The sequence below is a fragment of the Ochotona princeps genome, chromosome 15 (genome assembly GCF_030435755.1).
Source record: "Ochotona princeps isolate mOchPri1 chromosome 15, mOchPri1.hap1, whole genome shotgun sequence".
Lineage (NCBI taxonomy): Eukaryota > Metazoa > Chordata > Mammalia > Lagomorpha > Ochotonidae > Ochotona > Ochotona princeps.
In genome coordinates, this window is record NC_080846.1 from 32,159,964 (window position 1) to 32,176,217 (window position 16,254).

Below are 16,254 nucleotides of genomic sequence, written 5' to 3' on the forward strand. Positions count from 1 at the left end.
TGTTTTGTTACTTTCTTAAAAATGCATTGAGTACACCATTATATGTGTATTCTATCATTTGACTTCTGTAGCTTAATAGTAATTTGTACAGTGAAGTCTATTACATTTGTTCTTTTAGCACTATTTTAGCTATTTGATGCCATTTTATGCTTCATATATGTTTTGAAACCAACTAATTTCTATGACGGAATGAAAATAAAGGAAGTTGTAAGAAGGAAGAAATGGAGGGAGAAAAAGAATGAGAAAATGAAATAAGGAGTTAAGGATACAGACCTCAGATTTTAACGGATTTCTCAATTTCAGATGAACTGACATCTGGATATTAACTCATCCAATAAATAAAATATTTCTTCAGTTGTTTAATTTGTCTTTATTCCAACATTATTTTATAGCTTTGTATCAAGAAAATTTAAAGCATTCTAGTAAGTATATTTCCCATTTTTAAGTTACGAATAATAGTTTTTTTTTCAAGATTTATTCATTTTATTACAGCCAGATATACAGAGAGGAGGAGAGACAGAGAGGAAGATCTTCCATTCGATGATTCACTCCCCAAGTGAGCCGCAACGGGCCACTGCTGCGCCGATCCAAAGCCGGAAACCTGGAACCTCTTCCGGGTCTCCCACGCGGGTGCAGGGTCCCAATGCATTGGGCCATCCTCAACTGCTTTCCCAGGCCACAAGCAGGGAGCTGGATGGGAAGTGGAGCTGCCGGGATTAGAACCGGTGCCCATATGGGATCCCGGGGCTTTCAAGGCGAGGACTTTAGCCGCTAGGCCACGCCGCCGGGCCCACGAATAATGGTTTTGAAACTGCATTATTCAATTGCTCTTAGAAAACTTCCAATTGATTTCTTTGAAAGATTTGCTTATTTGTTTGAAAGGCATGTTACCAAAGCAGGAAGAGAGTGGTCTTGAATACACTGATGAACTCCCTGAAGGCCTGCAGCTGCTGGGGCTAGGCTGGTCTGGGCTTCTTTTGGATGTTCCACATGGGTGCCAAGCACGTAGATCATATTTTCAGGCTCAACAGCAGGGAGGTGGATCAGAAGTAGAGTAGAACTTGTATCCATATCCATTTGGCACTGAGACGTGATGTTGATATCTCAGGGAGCAGCTTAGCCTGCAACATCACAGTGTCAGCCCTTTTAATTAACTTTTGCATGTTGTCCATGTGTATCATAATTTAAATAATTTGCTTAATAGTTTCATCTTTCATCTTTTTCTCTTCTTTCTGATAGATATTTTAAACAATTATTTTGCTTTTTAATTGAAGATTGATTTTATAGATTTTATTGATTTTATAGATTGATTTTACACAGCGTTCTTTCACTTGCTTTATATCACTGTTCATTGCCTCTAACAGTGTTGTTAGGAGTTAAACATGCAAATTTACCTGTTTCTATTAGAAAGAAAGCATTTTAATCTATATAATGCTGATGATATTTTGTTTCCGTTGATTATTAAATAATCTCCCTATTAGTCCTTCTTTTTGAAAAGCTTTATAATCATTGGTTACAAAATTCTATCTAATACTGGGTTTTGTATATATTAAGTAGACTATTTTATTTCTTATATTTCATGGAAATCACCATAAAGCCATGTGGGTCTACATTTTATTTGTGGAAGGGTTTATGAAATCAAATTACCTAATCAGATTTTTTGGTAATGTATTGTTTTCACAGAGTTTCTCTGTTTCATCTGAGTTACCACATTTATTTGATTAAGTTATCCATAATCTCATCCTACCAATTTTTGAATGCCTACATTGTTAATTATAATCTTTCCAATTTAATCATGACGTTAGAAAATAGTGTTTTATTCACATTTTGTTGTTGCTTACTATAGGCATAGTTTCAGAAATTTAATTTCTTTTTTCCATAGTTGGTTTAGTTTCATTGATTTTCTGTTTCTATTTTCTGACTTGTAAAATATTTTGTCTCTTCTAGTACCTGGGTTTAATTCGAGTTTTTCTATAGACTTATTTAATTGGTTACTTAATTGATTTGGGAATCAGACCAAAAAATAAAGCTTCCATCCACTGATTCACTGCAGAAATGCAACATCAGTAGGTGCATACTCAGTGCACATCTCCCGTATGAGCAGCATGGACCTAACTCCCTGGGCATCACTGCTGCCTCCTTGTATTAATTAGCAGAAAACTGGGGTCGGTAAACAGATGTCTTAAACACTGTCTTAATCACTTAGACAGAATCCTGTCCCTTTTTATAAACTCCTAAAATTCAAACTGATTTAAAAACATCAGAACACTCTTTCCTTTGAAATGCACAAATTTTCCTTAGGAAATGTGCAAAAACTCTCTAGAATGAACGGTGCTCCTTTCTCCCAGCTTCCAGATGTAGCTTTTCAAAGTATCGATTTTAATTTTTCTTGCATTCCTTTTTCTCAGAATAAGGGAAAAGGCTTTGTAAATATACACGTTTTACCTTATCCTCTGTATAATGGATCTTTAAAATACGTGTCTGGAACATTCAGAAATTCTATTGATAGCTACTTTATCAAGCACTCATTTAAAGTAGTAAAATTCTAGGTCTAATCTTTCTGGGCAAAAAGGTAGCCATTTACAATTTTAATGCTTATTTCTAAATGAATTTCTAATTTAACTTTTAAGATAAATTTATTCTGTCTCTTTACATCTTTTTTATTTCTGCTTAAAAATTTTTAAATAACAAAATATGCTATGAAGTAGTTGCTGAAAATACAACATCTTAAGGAAAAAGTTGCAAAAATGAAGGTACATTTTATCCTACCATGACTCATTTCTCATATGTTAAATTATTTGGGGTTAAACATGTTTTGGGTATTTCAGTAAATGACAGTTCCTATTTCTGTTTTAAAGCATGCACACTTTAGTACCCAGAGAAATTGCCCTGATTCCCTAAAAGGATACCTTTATCATTGTGGAATAATCATATCAGATCACCCTACTGTGAGAAGTTGAAGCCGTGCCCACTTGACGATTTTTATTTCAATAGATTTCATTTTCTTCTGACTGCTATTTTACTCTCTGGTTGCATTAAAAATAGGAATGGTTAAAGGAGTCCCATTGTGAACAGAAACCTAGAAAAAGCTTTGATACAAGGTAAGAGCTAATTCACTATTCTGAAGGGAATGACATTCATCTATCTTTCAATAAGAGCTAATAGCTCTATAGGCCCAATGCACTCAGCTAATCTAGGAAGAAGTTGATGCTTGGGAACTGAAATTCAATCACAGTTCATGCATAAGTGCTATTACTACATAGAAGATATACTCATACCTACTTGATGTAAAATATGACTAATATTTTAAAAAATTAACCAACCTTTTTATCCTTTCTTTGTATTGTATAAGCATTTGAAATGTGACCCTTTTTGGTTGAAGTATTGCTGAAAATCAATTTGGATATTATAGCAAATGCTGATATTACAAATTAGAAAATAAATAATGAATACCCTGCCTTGCATTCCAAGGTTCCTGAAAAGATTAGAAATATTCGGTGTTTATTAAAAATAGCTCAATGACTGTTATTTATTAGTTACATTCAGACATCCTAATAAAAACATAAGTTTCCCAGAAAGATAGTTTTGCCGAAGATTCCAAAAGGTAAGAGCAGGTTTCTTTGTCTAAAGATAGTGAGTTATTTAAGTGATGGTTATGCTTTGCATCTCAGTTTCTGCAGGAAATTAACAACTCATGAGCAGAAAAAAGCAAGTGAGAGAAATCAAAAGCATAATATTAGAAACAATTAAAATTCGTGTATAGGTAAAGAGCAGAATGGTTTTTGCAAGCTTAATTGTGTCACTTGGAAATCACATTTTCCAAGTGTAAGCACTGGCTGATCAGTGTGGATATTTAAAACCCCTAAAATATCTAATCTTCTATTTACTTAAATGGTTAATTTTAATTAAAATGGAGGAGTTCTAATGTTCAATTGTTAAGTTGCAAAAGGTAGAGATCTGGGAGTTCAGTTTTCATTTACAAAATACCCCTATTACACAATCATGTACTAATGTTTCTTTTACTTCAGCCACACCAAATATCAGCTTTCAATTTTAATTGGGACTTTGTTCTGCATCTAAAAATAAAAGGTAATTTATAAAAGGCTACATTGTTATCATGTGTTAAATGTACAGCTGTGTTTATCACAGATAGATGATCTTCTATGCAAAGTATGGCCATCCAGTAGACATTTATTCGTTTGATGTCCTACTCACAATTGTTTGAATGCATTACTTACTTTGAGTGTTGTTTTATGCTCTGTTTTATTGTTTCTTTAGTAAGCCAGAGATCAACCATTATGAGTTATTTCATATTAATATTATACAAATTATATTTAACACTAAGAGTTGTTTTCTTCATGAAAGCCTTTTGTAAAGATTTTAATTTAATCATCAGAAAAATGACAAGTGTACCTTAAATGATCCCACAGATTTCTTGCCCCCATTCTTCAACTGAGTGTAGAGGTGGTTTATTATGAAGGATGGAAGTAAGCATAGTATCTTTAACCATGGATATTCTATGCAAATTCCTAAAATTGCTGGATTCTTCTATAAACAGCTGTGACCCTTTGCAGTCTTAGGAATATCAGTAACTCATCACCTTATGTTACTGAAGATTAAAATGCATTACTTACTCCTGATAAAGTTAAGGAATGAGTTTTGACATTATTTGTAATTTTTTTCATCTGAAAAAGTGTTTTTACCCGTTTTAGTCTTTTTAGACCAGAATGGTTTATAACATAGGAGTGTTTAGGCCTAGAAACACATCCTTATTTATTAATTAACCCTATAATGAAACTAAACAATTTCATAACTGATTAATAGCGTCTCATATTTATTGACTACAAAATATCTAATATATTTTTCTAAATGATCTAATACATAAATTTATATGGCCCTCATTTTAATTATTTGAGACTGGTATTATTGTCATTGTTATATCCATGTTTACTGGTACACACACAAGAAATCAAATAACCTGTACAATACACTGACTGCTAAGTGGTCAAGCTGGTGATTTAATTCAAACATTGTGGCTCCAGAGACCACACAAAGAATTAATCTGTTGCAGAGTTTGTATAGAATGAATCAATGTTGATTAAAACCCAGTCAAGTATAGTTCTAGATCATTAGTTTTACTACAAAAAAAAATTAATAGAAGTCACTCTACCAATCTGTGTCAGCCGAGTCTTCATGCTAAGAGAGAACATCTCCTGATCCATGATTACAATCTTTGCTTTCCAAACTCTGGTTTTTTAATGCGTGTATATCAACTATTGTCTGTCTGTCATGGATCACTATAATAATAAAGTACCATCGACTGGGTGCCTTCAACAATTGATGTTGATTATCTTACAGCTCTAAGGCTGCAAGCCTGGGATCAGATGCTAGCAAAGCCCGATTGATAAGGCCATTTTCTTATCTTACAAATGTTGCCTTCTTCAGCTGTCCTCAAATGACTTATACATAGCATTAATTCCACGACTGAGATTTCATTCTTATTATTTCACCTAAACTTAGTTACTTCTTGAAGGACTGAATTCCTAATACTTTCACATTGAAGGATAAGGCTTCAGCACATTATTTGAAAGAAGACAAACATTTAGCTTAATAACAGCCAACCAGCGCTATACAGGTGCTGAGGATACAAACTTGAACATAAATAGATTTAAAAACATCTTGCCAGCACAAAATATTTAGTCTTAAGAGATGCTAACAATGTAGATGAATAAAATAGATGAATAATAATAAATAAAATAGAATAATAAAATAAAATAAAATAATAATAATAAATAAAATAGATGAATAATAATACAGTAGAAATTTTAAAGATATAAAAATCTGGAAGGCATACCAGAAAAATGGGATGGAGAACAATGTTGAAGTTTTATATATAGGGTAATCAAGAAGATCTACTGGGTTTGGTTGACTGTTAACTTGAATGCTCTATGCAGGTGTAAAAGTGAAAGCACAGAAACTGATCAAGATAGAAACTGAGCTGTGTGGTTCAACTGATGTGAATTAAAGAGGGTAACATTAGGTCATAGACAGAACACAAGAATCCAGAAAACAAAGATCACTATTTTAGTATGGGCATAGTACACCAGAGTATTGTCATAGTTTCTCATATGTTAAAGTATTGTCATAGTAAGGTCCATACAATGGAACACAGAATTTATTCCAACTGAAATGGAAGTTATTGCATGGCTTTAAGCAGAATGATATGATCTGAACTTCATTTTAACAGAATAATTTTGGCTTCTTTGCTGAAAGCAAACCAAAGAGGAAATAAGAACTGAAGCAAAGAGACCATTAAAAGGCTAACCTGTCAAATTATTAAAAGAGATTAGGCAAATAGATACTAATCATGCCTCATAAGAATTGATCAAATTTTTATTTGCTGCAGAGAAAATCTGAATGTGATTTTAATGCTAATTTCAGAAGACATCCAAGAAAATTGGCATAGTGCATAATTTATTAATCTCTTTGAAACTCATTGAAGGAAGAAAAACATCCTCAAATTCAATGTAACTACCATAAAACATGCTTCAAAATTTTGTTGCAAAATAGAATTAAGATGATGTGCCATTTCCATGAATATTTTGAAGCCTGTCTTCATATATGCTCAAAAAATGGAAACAAAGGCAAAATGATAACTCTGCTGGTTATCTTTTAGAAAATGTGAAATTTAGACCTATATTAAGTATCCAATGATTCAATAAATATTATAAATAGTCTTAAAAATGAGGATAAGGTTAAATAGTATCTGGGACATTCTGAAGAACACTGTTAAATCCTTTACTTTGAAAGTATTTGTAAACTCAGTCTCATTCCTTGGAGTACGAAAGGATATTAAGGGATGTGACTGAGCAAGAAATATTCTTACCTAACAAAATGATCATGAATTCCAATGTAAAAAAGAAATGAGAAGACTTTACAAAAAAAAAAATGGAGTACAACAACAACAACAAAAATGGTATTTTGTTTTAACAAAGGCATTCTTTATATAAATACAACAGAAAAATCTGGAAAACCACAGATATTTTCATTCACTTAAACTTCTCCCAAAAATAGCATTTTTCCCACAAACTGTTACAAATTGAGCTCCCATCAAGATCTAATACTCAGTTGACCAGACAAGATATAGAATATGAAATTAAAGAAATCTTTAAGAAACATTGACTATCTGCTTCCATTTATTTTCTGGATACCTTTTCTTCATCAACTGAATAAACTTAACATAGGCAAAGAAATAACATTATGAACACTGAACACTCAAATTAAGATATTGAAGTGATACTTTCGGAAGAGGAAAGAATATCAAAAGGAATCAGTACATACTATTTGCACAAAATTGTTGACCTCATGAGATTGTAGATAATGAAATAACTGTATTAAATTATTAAGTTATTATTAAACCATTAGAAATTTTTCAAGGAAAAGGAAGTGAATGTGGTTGTGTGTGAAACACAGAAACAAGATTTTTTTTTAATTTTAGCAAAGAATTGGTTTGCTCTCTGACATATTAAATATGTCAAATATAAGAAACAAATGTCAAATTATCTGTTGGAAAAGTATGATAATTTCAGAAACATATTGAAAAGAGAAAAATAATATCAATTGTGATTATTTTTGTGACATGCCAGGTAGATTTGAGAACTACATAAAGGGAAAAAAATATATGTTTAGGCAAAAATTGCGTTGGACATAATCAAGCACTAAGGGAGTGCTTAGTGTTTGTACAAGCTGCAAGCTGGAATAAAGACAAGAATTCAGTCTTAATTCTGCTGAAAAAAATGGCAAGAGACTTGTTTTTTTCCAAATGTTATTCTATTTTTTTTTTCTAAAGGTGGAGTTAGAGGAAGTAGGGAAAGAGAAAGAGGTGGCAACAGTGGCTGGGGCTGAGCCAGACTAAAGCCAGAAGCCAGAACTTCTGGGTCTTCTGCATGGGTCCAGGGGACCAAACACTTGGGCCATGCTGCTTTCTCAGGCATATTAAGAGGGAGCTGGATTAGAAATGGAGCAGCTGGGATTATACCGCCATTCTCTGCTTGCTGCTGCTCAACCAGAACATTAAAAGGCCAGTCCTCCACAGAAGAATTTGTAAATTCTGTCTCATTTTATGTGTGAGTTTTGGTATTCTTCACATAAAAAGTAATGGTCTCAGTATGTTTATCAGGAGATAGTAGCATAACTTGGAGCAAGGCAGGTTTGGTAAAAATAATCTGGGTGTCCCTCAAAGGCATTTGGGTTATGGATTAAGGATAGAATTTAATCACATTTCGGTTATTGAATGTGGACCTTAGAAAATGACTAATTGGATCAGATTTTTAAGATGGAATTCCTAAAATCATATCCTAGTAGCTGTATAACAAGAGACATACAGATGTGAAAGAGGACTGAAATTGCCTCTTTCTCTGCTTCTTCCTCACTGTGATCTTTCTTTTAGGTATTTTACCATGTGTTGGCCTCATCAAACACCAGATCAATAAAGCAGCCCAATGTTAGACTGTGAACTTCAATCACAGGGCATCAAATAAGCTTTCCCTCATCCTAGAACCTGGAGCTCTCTTCAGGCATTTGATTATGTGTGTGATACTAAAAATATAATTCATACAGCAGCTCGGTTCCTACCCTTCTTCACAAGTCTGTGTGATTGTGCTATGTCTTTTAACAATTCTGTTTCAAAGAGGTGGCTTCCAGAGTGTGCAGAAAGATATTTCTGGGTTACAAATTTCAAAACTATTAAAATTTCAACGAAACAAGAATTTATAATGACAATTTTTAAAAATAAATATTTTATGAAAAGGAAATAATAGCAAGTCAGTGCATTAAAAATAACATTATAGTCTAGAAAAACTTAACAGTAAGGCATGTCTTTACAAAAAAAGTAAGTCAGAGGTGCAAGTATTCCAATTCTCAAAGAAGCAAACACAATACAACTGCAAGGGGCAGAAATATTTAGCCAGTTCCCATCAGACCTCAGAGGTCAGATGAGTATCATCCAATGTCATATGAGATCACTTAAAGACTCATGAGGTGGCTGAGAACAATAAATGCCAGCTGAAAGAATTTTGTCTATTTAATGTCAGTGAGTATTTCAAACATGGTGTATGTTGCGGTATTTCTCCATTTCATCTCCGAAGAAAGCATTCATTTCATAGGTTAACATATTTAACCTTTAGAAAGTAATTCCTAAATTACTGGTAGTGGACATTGTGATGTGGTGGATTAAGCAGCTGCATTGGACATAAGCATCTCATCCTCTGCTATGTTTGGGATCTGGCTTCCTGCTAATGCACCTGGGAGACAACCGATAAAGGGCCATTTGCTTGGATTCGTGCCAACTGTAAAGGAGTCCCTGACTCCTGGCTTTGGCCTATCCTAGACTGAACGATGTGGCCATTCAAGGAGTGAACCAGTACATAGAAGATCTCTCTATATGTATTTCTTTCTCCCTCTCTCCTCCCCCTGAGACTGAGAAAATGAGAGCCTATAGTGTTGCAAAAAAAGAATTGGTGCAGCTCTTTGCTGACTTACTACTGTAATGTCCTGTGCTCTCCTTCCCATCCTGAATGGTAAAGAATTGCTCTTATTTGAAAAGCTGCAACAGCAATGACAAAGCAGTGCTAGTATTGAAGAGTTGACAAATTTTAATCTTTTTTTTTAATTTCTGCAAACTTCTCATCGTTTTATTTAAATTGACATGCAGTGTTTTGTTTGTTTGTTTTAAGTTACTTAAAATGGATACAGTAACCTGTCAGTAAGACAAATCAGAGTTGGTAGATTCTGGACACACAGTCCATCTCTAAAAAAAATATTGTTTTTTTTTAAATAACTTCAGTCAAACGATAATTCTTCCAAAAGAATTTCTAGATCATTCTTGCATCTAAATTATTTTGACATTTATATATTACTGTAGTATTTCTTGCCTTAATTTGTTTTCTTTATATTGATTCTTGTTACTCATCTGTGCTGTAAGTCACTGTCTTGCTGTCTCTCCAGCACCATTTCTAGATGGAATGCACTGGGAACAAATAAGTAATGATATATTAGATTTATGTGTTCAATTTTCCTTACTTTTCTTATTTGATAGACCTATGCATTTTAATAAAATATTATCTGTATTTTGAAGAGAAATGGAATAGACTACAATGCCTTTCCATTGACAATAAAATTCTTGGCCTCCCAAAAAGTATGAAAGAAATTATATATATGTATATGTTGGTGTGTAAATATTTATATACATTATGTATATATAAATATGTGTATTTAAATATGCATATAATATAAATTGCACACTCAAACACACATTTAGAAGGAAAGTATACTCTGAATTTTCCATTAAACTTATTCTATCTCATTGCCATGCAAGATAAGTAAATAAGCACAGCCTTCAGCCTGTATGGAGACGAAGAGTCCATATTCATTTTATTCTAAGAAAGCAGAAATAAATGCACTTAAATCTTCAAAGTTTTCTCCCCATCAGTGGGATATCTCCTATGGTGGTAGAGTATGTCTTCTACAGTTGAGAGAGTTAATAAAATTCAGTTTGAATTACAGCCTCTATTTGAATAAATGACCTTGCACAAATCATTCTGTGGATCTGTCCATCTGAATCTCCATGTTGAAAATTATAGCGTTTTATCTAGAGGATTGCAGTGAGATTCAATACAGTAGCTATAAATACTAGAATAGCATAAAACAAATTTATTTTTGCATAACTTACTTTGTGTGAGGAGTGATGAAAATACCTGAAAAATTTTTTTCACATTTCTAGAGGATACAAGTTCAAGATTAAGATTTTGGTAGGCACGCTTTCTTTGGCTTCAAACTTTCCACCTTCTCACTGTCCTTACAAGGTCTTCCTTCTGTACTCTTGTGTTTTCTTACTGTATTTGTCTCTTTGAAAGACACCAGTTAGAGTGGATGACAATCCTACCCTTATGATGCCCTCTAACCTTAAATCACATCCTCAAAACCCTTATCTCAAAAGCAGTTCTAAATATTAAGTTACAAAACTTTCTTGTTGTACAGAAAGTGAAAATGCTGTTAGAGTCGTAGTGCAACAGATCAACACCTGCAGTTAAGTCTGTGATCATAGATATTCATGTTATAGTAAGTCTTACCAAGATCTAGTCATGCTGAGAGTTGTTGGCATTAGATTACCAAGGGATTACATGGTAGAAGGTGGAATGGTGGAATGTAGTAGTAGCTATTTGACTCTTTGGCTAAGTGAATATTTTGATGGCTGTATCAGTTATCTTTAAAACAAAAACAAAAACCAACTTCCACATCTATGAGCAGTCCAACTTACACTGAACAGTTTTATTTTTATAGCCTACTTGGGGCCTTCATTATCTTCTCCCTCATTAACTCTTTCTTCCTCTTTGTACCTTTCCTGCTTTCTTTCCCCTCTCATCTGCATCCACATCTTCCTCCTCATCGTCAACTTCTCACTTCCAATATCTTCCTCTTTTCTTGGCTTCATTTTCTTCTTCTTCTGCCATTTAATATTTATCCTCATGTGCGTTAAATTCTTTGCACCATCCTCATCACTCTACTTCTCTCCTTTTTATCCTTCTAGCCTTTTATCTTCATCCACATAATCCACCTTGACATATTAATTAATTAGGTAATTAATTAATTCTGCCCAGAATACTCTACCCTCTGATGCTCACAAGTTCTCTTCCTTTCATATTCAGAAAACCTTCAGAAGCTCACAATAACTTGAACAGACTGAAAGCATTCCTGAAAGTGGTGAAAAGATAGACTTGTATTTTTCAACTAATGTATTCTTTTTTTATATATATTTTTTCTTTTTTTATTATTTATTATTTTTAATTCATTAATTACATTGTATTATGTGACACAGTTTCATAGATACTAATGTATTCTTTATAAGTGAGATGGTGTCTTGATAAAGAAAACACACACATATATGTGTATATATATATATATATACACATAAATATATACACATACACACACACACTATGGAATACATCTCAGCCATTAAAAAACAATGAAATCTTGTCTTTGTAACTAAATGCATCCAATTGGAACCATCATGCTTAGTGAAATAAGCCAGCGTAAAAAAGACAAAAAACAAATGTTACCCTTAATCTGTGACAACTAAAACACAGAGAACAAAAAAATGTGATCTATGTGAGTTAACTGCTTTGCATGCAGTTGTTAAATCCTGTGATACTTTTAAAACCCACAACTGCTTCTTCCAAGTTGTTCTGCAGAGGCGCTTTGCATGCTGTTTATCACTCACTTGAATGACATACTTACCAACTGTTAGTGACCTTTTCAATTGATACGAAGTTTTTGCCCACACAAATGGCAGGTGTTAATTAAACAGTGAAATATAACTAATACATATGTATTAACATTGTCTCAGATTATATTAGCTAATAAGTTTAAAAACATTCATAATTTGGTGATTGCTGTATGTCTTGTTCCAAATAATTCATGAGGTTTCTTATATAGCCACTAAATTTTCCTTTTCAATTGCATATCTCAACTCTTAGTATGTTAAGTTACTAGTCTATTAAGGAATAATTGAGAGGTTGCACCCTTCTTTATAAACAAAAAGCACCACTCATACAGGAAAATGAACAATTATGTGAATGAGAAACAGGGCATTTTCTTAATAATTGTAGCACATGACACATTTTCTTTCTTTTTTTTGTACACTACCTACTTTGCTTATAAAATGTCATCCATATTTATTAGACCACATGGTTGACATTTAGAGTTTTTTATAAATCAAATCGTAACTGAAGCTTTGACAACAGGAGCTAATTATCAAGGGACTGAAAAGAAACTAGCTTTTCTTTTGTTACAGCAATAAGCTGCAGTAAAAAGTAAAGTATCAGTCATTTGTAATATTCTGTAGTTAAGAACTTTTGTTCATTATTATAATGTAGTTAAGTTTTGCTTATAGTACTAATCAATTCTGGTATGATTCTATGAAAATTTTTAGAAATTAAATTTATGGCCAGGTTATTCTGTCTTTCTTTCCAGATCACCTCTGAACACCATACTGGGAAATTACTTTAAAAATCCTTTACAACTGAAAGAATTACCTGAAAAACACAGTTTAATATTGATAATCATGTCTTTATAAAAGTATGTTAAATATTAAAGTGTCTCTGGTCATTCATATCAGTCTTTTAAAAACAGCATTTCAAAATGTACTGATCAAATGTTATAACTAAATACATAAGTAACTACTTTGAAACTAAAATATTAGCTAATATTTCCACGCTAAGTGCTTACGAATCACTTATCAATCATGATATATCATTAGTTCTCAAACCCAAGCATGGTAGTAAATATTATCCAACACATCATTAGAAACCTCAGGAATCAATTAGAGAAATATTTACTAGAAAACTTATTAAAATAATAAATTCATTTAGATCTTTGAAAATGCTGAAAGTTTATCTTCAAGATAATAAGTTAGCTGATCACAGTTTTTCTTTGCTCTGATACAACGTACTTATTGGTTCTTCAGAGATTCGCAACTAATTTTAAGAACAGAAGACAGTTTTACTTTTGCTTGGTTTTGCTTTATGTGTTTGTTTTTAGGTTTGATTCTCTACAATGTATGTTGATTGTATGTGCAGGGGGTCACACTGTAGGAGAGAACCCTGAGATTAGGAAAACTAAAACTAAATACTTTATATTTTATAATGACTAATATGTTTGCCTGCTGTCTTTTCTCTGGAAGGAGACATTATACATTATATGTACGCACAGACACACACACACAAACACACTGTGATTTCCCCACCCATTTACCAGTTGATGGATATTTATGATGTGTTTATATCTTAAATAATGTAAATAGTGCTGTCATGAACATGAGAGTTAATGTGTCTCTTTGGCAGAGTAAATTCATTTTCCACCTATAGCTCCCAAATTAGCTATCCAGTAGATATATTGCTGGATCATATGCTAATTTTATTTTTAGTGTTTTGAGGAACCTCCATCCACAGATTCATTCCCCAAATGGCAACAATGGCTGGAACTTTGCTTTTTTTCCCCCAGGCTTTCAGCATCTGACCCAACTAATGCTCATTCTTTGTGCCCTGATTATCCTTTTTTGTTTTCTAGTAAGTTCACAGATCTTAAATTTATTTTTGTACAGAATAAATGATAGATTCAAAGTTTCATTCTTCTGAATACTAATATCTATTTTCCAGCATCATATATTGAAAAGACATTTTTAAATGAATATTCTTAAAACCTTTGTGAAAAACCTTTGTGAAAGACCAGTTGGCTCTGGTTGTGTGAGTTTGCCTGCAGGGTCTTTAATTCAGATCTAGTAGTCTGTTGTTTTGAATAGTATATAAGTTAGTGGTCTGTCCTTAAAAATTCTTGTTTCTCTGCTGCAAATACTCTTGTTCATTTACTCCCATTCATTTATTTTCTGAAGAAGACATTACTAATTCAAATTTTTGTGTTAAAAATACTGATATTCAATATCAAAAATAGTATAAGATAGTTTAAGGAGTGAATAAAAAGGAACAAACCCAAATCAGTGATCATTATTCCTTCTGTCAATGGATTAGCTTTCTTAAAGCATACCTAGGAAGTTCTTTAAATTGATTAACTGTCTTGAACGTGACTATTCATAAAACCTTATTGCTTTAATTTTAAATTAGTGCCTAACAAGCTACATGCTAATAAAGAAGTAGCTGGTTTCGATAACCACTGCTCTGTAGTATGTTTTATGTTCTGAAATTGTGAGTCCTCCAGCTTGGTTTTTATTCTTCAGGATAGCGTTGGCTATTCCTGGTCTTTTGTGATTCCCGATAAACTTTTGTATCATTTTTCCTATTTCTGAGAAAAATGTTCTTGGGATTTTCATTGGGGTTGCTTTGAATCTGTATATTACTGTTGGTAAGTAACTTACCATGTTCCTGCCAATCCAGGACCATGGTAAGTTTCTCCATTTTTCAAGATCTTCCTCTATTTTTTTTTAATGTTTTATACTTTTCATTGCAGAGGTCTTCCACATATTTAATTAGCTTAACTCATAGGTAGTTTAGATTCCTCTCCTCTATTTTAATGGGAAAATGTACTTACAATTTCTTTCTCACCCATGGAATTGTTTGTGTACACTAGTGCCATCAACACTAGTGCAATCTTCTACCTGCAAGCAACAACATCCCATATCCAGTTCTTGTCCTGCCTGCTTCGCTTCTGGTTCAGCTCCCTGCTAACATCTTGGGAGAGCAGTGGAGGATGCCTCAAGGTCTTGGGACTCTGCATCCACGTGGAAAACTAAGAGGAGACTCTATATCCTGGGTTAGGATCAGCACAGTTCCAGCCATTGTTGCCATTTGGGGAGTGAATCTGTGGATGGAAGGTCTTTGTCTCTGTCTTTTCTTCTTTCAGAAATGCTGCCTTTGCAATAAAAATAAATCTTACACACACACACACGCACACACACACAGTTCAATTCTAGTTAATAAGATAATTTGATACCTAAAATAATTTGAGTGCATGTCTTCCCACCATTGGTTTAATAATGACTGAAGTATGGTTTATTAGCATGGCAATAAATACAATGTTACAGTTGTTATATAATGCAAGTTTACTATGATATCCTATCTCCCCTTGAAAGGATTAATGAAATGTAATAGTGACATTACTTGCATGTCATTAAGGTAAATTATCTCTCTGTTGGCAATCTACCATCAAGAGTTTTACTCTTCAGGTTTTCGTTGGTAGGTTAACTGATTTCTATAGAAATTCATTTAATAATAATTTCAGAGAATTCTCTATCTAGATCTAAAGCACCTGGCCATTTCATTTTAGCTAGAAAATTCCTCATAGATTGCATTTTTAGTGCTCCATGTAACCACTCCATTTTAAATTTTATTCATAATTGCTCAGAAATTAAGATATGCTTTTCTCTTTCAATATAGTTTTCAAAATGTTTGGATCAGCTGACAGTTTCTTGGTGTTCCATAGGACAATTTGTTATTTTCTTTCTCCTCTCTGTCTAGGAATATATTACAATGCTCACAGGTGCATTTGTACAATTCCTACAGGAGCCTTCTCTCCCTGAAAAGCTATCTTCTACTGATTCCGCACTTCTTTGTGGGCATAGGAGCACAATTTGTCTTTCCTGGGGTATATGAACAAGAAAATCTAATAATTTCTGGCACTTTGCCATACTTGATTCATATGTGAACATATGTATACACACACATATACATAATGTGGATTTCA

At 33.1% G+C, this 16,254-nt stretch overlaps 1 long non-coding RNA gene across 1 annotated transcript in view; it reads left to right on the plus strand.

Moving 5' to 3' along the window:
- LOC131482105 (uncharacterized) overlaps nt 1-16,254 on the plus strand; it is a 214,159-nt gene that overhangs the window by 154,618 nt on the left and 43,287 nt on the right. The window lies entirely within an intron of this gene.